The sequence below is a fragment of the Salmo trutta genome, unplaced genomic scaffold (genome assembly GCF_901001165.1).
Source record: "Salmo trutta unplaced genomic scaffold, fSalTru1.1, whole genome shotgun sequence".
Lineage (NCBI taxonomy): Eukaryota > Metazoa > Chordata > Actinopteri > Salmoniformes > Salmonidae > Salmo > Salmo trutta.
The window spans coordinates 3,459,541-3,466,706 of NW_021823073.1; the positions used below are offsets into that span (position 1 = coordinate 3,459,541).

General features: G+C 39.7%; 1 protein-coding gene across 1 annotated transcript in view; it reads right to left on the bottom strand.

Annotated features, from left to right (window-relative positions):
* The window catches only part of LOC115188706 (ly6/PLAUR domain-containing protein 6-like), a 57,750-nt gene extending 53,215 nt beyond the window's left edge, over nt 1–4,535 (bottom strand). The window contains exon 1 of the mRNA XM_029747432.1: nt 4,281–4,535. The gene's annotated coding sequence lies outside the window, so the exon portion shown is untranslated. The remainder of the gene's footprint in view (nt 1–4,280) is intronic.
* Nucleotides 4,536–7,166: the final 2,631 nt, after the last annotated feature.

The following is a 7,166-nucleotide window of genomic DNA, read 5'->3' on the forward strand; positions in this document are numbered from 1 at the left end:
TGGGGGACCAGTAGGAATATCTATGCACTCCCTACTGTAAGTCATTCTGGATAAGAGATGATGAAAATGACTAAAAGAGGCTCGGGTTTGTTCAAATAAATTATACCTTAATCCCAAATGACAACAACAGCTTAACTATTGGCCCTGAAGAGACAGCAACTCAGTCTAAGTGTAGTGCTGATCTGGAAGATGATAATAACCTGGTCAAAAGGAATTTCCCTCAGGTCACATAGCATATGTCTCATGTAACAAAATCATTGGTTTTGGATTCCAAAGAAAGACTGGTCGCAATTAAGCTTTAAATCAAAATCCATTCCATTAAAATTCAAGATGGAATGGTGCGTAGAGCACAGATTGCTGGACCACTTTGAGGTGCTGTAAGTCAACTGTAGGGTCTCTTAACCCTCTGGTAACTCCATAGACAGGGCCGTATTGTGGGAGTAGATATGGTGGTTATACAGAGGGCAGGCTGGGTTAAGAACCTGCTGCTGTTCGTTGTACAGGAAGTCACTCACTATACAATACACTATTAGAAAAAAAGGAGCTATCTAGAACCTTAAAGGGTTCTTCGGCTGTCCCCATAGGAGAACCCTTTGAAGAACCCCTTTTTAGTTGCAGGTAGAACCCTTTTGGGTTCCAAGTAGAACCCTTTTGGTTCCATGTAGAACAGGTTCTACCTGTAACCAAAAAAGGTTATCCTATGGGGACAGCCGAAGAACCCTTTTGGAACCCTTTTTTCTAAGAGTGTACTCTATGTTTCAATGGACTGAAGGCCATACTGTACCTCTACGTGCCTGGTCTTTGGGACTGACTGCTAGAGAAGTAGTAGGACTGGCACAGAGAAATGTATGGCGGAGGCGTTGTGCCCTTCAGTGTCACTGTGGAACGTCAAGAGGCTGTCTGGGAGGCTGCTGGTGATATGGTGCTAGTCGTTGAGATATGGTCTACTCTCCAAGAGCTCCGGACATCCTGTTGGTTCTATTACTGTACCGTCCTGCCCTTTATCATGATGTAGAACATTCCTTTATGATGGCGTAGAACATTCCTTTTTGATGACGTAGAACATTCCTTTATGATGATGTAGAACATTCCTTTATGATGACGTAGAACATTCCTTTATGATGACGTAGAACATTCCTTTATGATGACGTAGAACATTCCTTTATCATGACGTAGAACATTCCTTTATGATGACGTAGAACATTCCTTTATGATGGCGTAGAACATTCCTTTATGATGACATTGAACATTCCTTTATCATGACGTAGAACATTCTTTTATGATGACATATAACATTATTTTATGATGACGTAGAACATTCCTTTATGATGACCTAGAACATTCCTTTATGATGACCTAGAACATTCTTTATGATGCTTTATGATGACCTAGAACATTCCTTTATGATGACGTAGAACATTCCTTTATGATGCTTTATGATGACCTAGAACATTCTTTATTATGCTTTATGATGACCTAGAACATTCCTTTATGATGACCTTTAACATTCCTTTATGATGACCTAGAACATTCCTTTATGATGCTTTATGATGACCTAGAACATTCTTTATGATGCTTTATGATGACCTAGAACATTCCTTTATGATGCCAAGCTGATTTAGGGCTCTATTCAATCAGATCCGCTTTAGCCTACATCCACATAGTGGTTGTTTTGTCAGATCCACAAGTGGTTCCTGGCATTATACATAAAGTGGGCATGGCCATTGGCTGCACGGAGTCGGATTAAGATAAATCCCATGCAGCCTTGTTTGAACACTGGAATGTGAGATGTAATCTACACCTTGATTAGGCTGATAGAAATCCTCATATTGATTAATGATTTTAAATTTGAGATATAGCCTACACTTTCTCATTCTACCTCTTCCCCTTCTGTATTTATTTATTTAGCTCCTTTGCACACCAGTATTTCTACTTTGTACACTCATCTACTGTCAAATCTACCATTCCAGTGTTTTACTTGCTATATTGTATTTACTTTGCCACCATGGCCTTTTTTGCATTTACCTCCCTTATCTCACCTCATTTGCTCACATCGTATATAGACTTATATTTCTACTGTATTATTGACTGTATGTTTGTTTTACTCCATGTGCAACTCTGTGTTGTTATATGTGTCGAACTGCTTTGCTTTATCTTGGCCAGGTCGCAATTGTAAATGAGAACTTGTTCACAACTTGCCTACCTGGTTAAATAAAGGTGAAATAAATAAAATACAATTCTGAACTTCTACTGTGAGTGGGATGGGTGTGGCTTCGTGACAATGATCAAGAGTAGCTGCTCACCGATTTGACACCTCCGACACTGCCAAAACATCAGCTATGTGGGTGTCGGCTATCGCCGGTTAATGCTTGATCTGATTGAATCTAGGCCTTAATGCTGGGTGCTGAGATTGGTGTAGACAGGCAGACAGGTGGTGTGAGGCTATGAAGTCATGAATGGACCAGCGGACGGATTGACACACAGCAGGCTCTGGGCTTCTGGGCCTCTGGGCCTCTGGACCTCTGGGCCTCTGGGCCTCTGGGCCGCTGGGTCTCTGGGCCTCTGGGCCTCTGGACCTCTGGGCCGCTGGGCCTCTGGGCCTCTGGACCTCTGGCTGCCTGGAGTCACAGACTTTGATTCTCTACTTCTCCCTCATCTCTTCTTCCTGCCCCTGTGGTTCCACTACTTCCATCTCTAATTAAGTGATTTGTAAGAGAGAGGCCCGCTTTGGACTACAGGGGCCAGAGGCTGTCCCTCCCCAGTTAGGGTGCTGTACAAATGGAATTTCTGTTGCATGGCCTTTACATGAAAAGGGAGAGCGAGAGAGAGCAAGAGAGGGGGAGAGGAGAGACCACTGACTTCTGCATATTAAGGAAAGGAAAAATCTAAATTACAAGACTCACAACAGCCACACTCACACCCCCCGTTCCACACTCTCACACACAGATAGACTGCCTCTGTGATGGCCAGCCAGACCACAAATAGACATGTTTTTACTTGAGTGAGTTTAAAAGGAATTCCGGCAAACAACTTGTTTAGAATGCTTCCCAATACCTATTTATTTAAAAGTTATAGCATGACGCATGATGCATCTTTTTAAGTAGTTGGGAAAATACAGACTGGAATTGAAGATAAATTGAGAACACATGCAGATGTATTTCTAGGAGAGGCCAGACAGACTTCCTGAGAAAATGCCAAATACACTGCATTCGGAAAGTATTCCGACGACCACTTTACTTTTTCCACATTTTATTACATTACAGCCGTATTCCAAAATTGATTAAATTGTTTTTTTCCCCACACAATACCCCATAATCACAAAGCAAAAACAGGATTTAAAAAATGTTTGCAACAGAAAACAATCTGACAGTGGGCTGCAGGAACATGTGTGTACAGTGATGTCAGTGTGTGGACTCTGCACACCTGGACTGTAGTAATTCTACAGTATGGTTCTAGTGAACCTGCTGATGGTAGAAGCCTCAGGGCAGCCTGCTGTGTTTGAAACCCTGTCATTCCTACAGCCATAATAACACCACTTAACACTGTAGTGTACCTCACTTGTTTAATGTAGGCCTACCACACAGCTGTAGAAGAGAGTTTCCCATCCCGGCCCAGCCCTTCCACATATCTGACCGATTTTAGCACTAGCAAACCTGATTTAGCTACAATACAATAAAATACAACAATATGGCCAACTGTTAAATCTGGAGAGAAGAATTCCTGCTCTCTCTGTTCAGTGTGTCGATTGTCTTTCATGGTGCTGAGGCAGCTATAAGTAAATTTACACTCAGTGGATTATTTATGGGCTAGGCGCATATGGCAGCACTGCACTGGCATTGCAGTTCCTAAACCTGTGCCATGCACCTGCTAACGTTACTACTTTAAGTATTCCCTAAATCAGTTTGACAGCTCTGCAATCTCATCCCCTTTGAATGGGGATCACTTAAAATAATGGAATGCTCACAATTCGTAATCTGCTGAATTTGAGAAAACTCAGTTTGAAATAGTTTAAAACGAGATAGAGAGCTAATCGTATTTTATATAGTACAGAGACCACTGTAGATAAAACGAACAGTTTCCAAACAACTTACATTTGACTAGTAATCAACTAAAACGCGCACGGATGTGTCTGTTGGAAATATAGACAGGTAGGAAGCATGCAGATAAGGAGAGTTGTTTTTGTGGATCACAGCTGTTTTACGTCTCATATCTCATTTCATTGTGCAACCTAAAGAATCATTTTGAAAAACTGCACCGCAATCTCTGAAAACAACACTTACCCAATTAAAACGCCTCCCGAACTTCGTGGGTAAATGAACTGAAGAATATTCCACTTGTTATTCTAGATAAACGCTACATTCGGGCTCAGAATTGGATGTGTAGCCCGGTAGAATCGACATACTACTGAGAACGAATGCCGCTCTTTTCGTCCTCTTGCAGCTTCGGGAGTTTCTGTAGGCGTGTATTATGCGTAACCATTGGAACGTCAGTGCAGAGAGATGCAGGGGGATCGGGAAGATGTGGGGTCTTCACCTTATCCATCCCATATCCATTGTGTTAATCTACACATATGGTACATGGACTATTGTCAAGACATGGCAAATGAAAATGTTTTTCAATATCAATATTTTGACTTTTAAGAACTAAAGTGGTTATTACAATTTTGACTCTGCTATTTGTTATTAATTAACTGTTACACATATTATAAAATCACTCCAATAAAATGAAGAGGCTAGAATGGAAACATATTTGTAATTTATTAAACTGTTTTATACAAACCTAAATCAGTTCCACATAATCACTGTCCTCTTGTGGGGATAACTCTTTAGGAGCAACACCCAATAAATATACTATTAGCTGGCTCTTTGAAGTCTGTTATAAGGGGTTTAGATTCCACTAGGGACGGACAGACCACACCTGGTTCCTCTAGATCTCTTTCCACTAGCAACATTTAACACCACAAGTTCAATAGCTTTATGAACTTGCTGATTGCTGATTGTGTGTGACAAAATATTCCTTTCCCCAGTGGAAAAACTCTCAGTGACATGTATTCATTTACCAAATACATAAATCCTTCAAGAACAGACCTAGAGATGAATGCCTACATAAAGTCTGAACATAAACTAGGTTTACATAGAAATAGATTGGCATGGGTTGTAAGAGTTTCCACTTTCTGGAAACTGAACACATATAAAGAATAGCAGCTAGCCATGATTGCTGTGTTATTTGCTGTGAAACCTGAAGGATTGATCAACCCATCAAGACAGTGTTGAGAGAGTGACTGACTCTGGCCCAGACTGTGCAGAGGTTCACCTTCACATACTGCTGCAGCTGTTAGCTGGTGTTGGAAATACACCCTTTCATTTGCATTCTGTCTGTGTCGGTGTGCTCAACATTTCAACATTATGTAAGACAAGAAAGGAGATTTCAGTGTCCTTACTTGAATGGCCTCTGGATTAATGCCAGTGATATTAGATGAATGTTTAGTCTGTGAATGCCCTTTCATCTGACTGTACACAGACTTACTGAATTCCTCTTAGCATACATAAGTAAAATGTCAGCTTGATGTTACTCTGAAAACATTTCTATTCAATACATTTGTATTTTATTTTCTATATTTTAAACAGCACATAAACATAGACAGGTTCATGTGAAAAGAGAAAGCGAGAGAGGAGAGAGAGAATTCCGACCAAGAATTCACAAAATGGGACAAACACCAAATTGAGAGAGTGCATGCAGAATTCTGCAAAAATATCCTCTGTGTACAACGTAAAACACCAAATAATACCTGCAGATTAATGATCAAAATCTAGAAAAATAGCTGTTAACTGTTGAGGCCAGGGGGCAGTATTGAGAATTTTGGAAAAAAATATGTGCGCATTTTTAACTGCCTCCTACACCAACTCAGAAGCTAGAATATGCATATTATTGTTTAGGTTTGGATAGAAAACACTCTGAATTTTCTAAAACAGTTTGAATGGTGTCTGTAAGTATAACAAAACTCATATTGCAGGCAAAAACCTGTGAAAAATAGATTAAAAAAAATGAGAATTTTGTGACTGTACTATTTAGTGTCATTGTTTTAAAGATACCACAGTGAGAAAGGATTCAGTTCGCAACTCCTACTGCTTCCACTAGATGTCAACGATCTTTAGAAAGTTGTTGGAAGCATCTGTCATGAATACAGACCGAATTAGAAAGCTTACAAGTTGACACGTCATCACTTCATTTTTGCGCCTGCGCATGAATCTGAGAAGAGTGCCTTTGTCATTATCGTTTATTCTAGACACTTGATAGGTTGTGTGAAAATATTACTGATGTTTACTGATGTTTCACGTTAAAAATGGACCAAAAGATTAATGCTGAACAACGTTTGACATGTTTAAACAAACGTAAATAGATTATTTACTAGGTTTTCTTTAGCTTTTCGACGTGACTTTACACTGCCCACCTCATTTTGTGGGAGCCTACTGAACGCTAACTATTTGGACATAAATTATGAACTTTGTCAAAAGAAACCACATTTGTTCTGGACCTGGGATCTCTGGCAGCGCCTTCTGATGGAGATAATCAAAGGTAAGGGGATATTTAGAATGTTATTATCGATATTAGATGATGCTAATGCTAACGGTATAGCTTAGCTTAGCTTAGCATATAGCTTATTGTTGTTAGCATAGTACCCAGTTTATGCAAAATGTGATTTCCCAGTAAAGTTATTTTGAGATCTGGCCATTCGGTAGCAATTACGAGATGATAATATATTATTCTTTGAATGACAATATTATAATTTACCAATGTTTTCGAATAGTAATTCCGTGATTTGTAATGCTGGATTCACTGGGTGCATTCGAGCCGAAAAAAAATTCTGAATTTCACCGCGACTGTAAATGCTGTTTTTGGATATAAATATGAACTTGATGGAACTAAAAATGCATGTATTGTATAACATAATGTCCTATGAGTGTCATCTGATGCAGATTGTCAAAGGTAAGTGCATAATTCTAGCTAGTTTTCTGTCTGTTGATGCCCTTCTTTGAATTGGCTAAACATTACACGCAGCTATTGTCAATGTACTCTCCTCACATAACCTAACTTTATGCATTCTCCGTAATGCCTCTGAAAATCGGACAGCGTGGTTAGATTTAGGAGATATATCTTTCAAATGG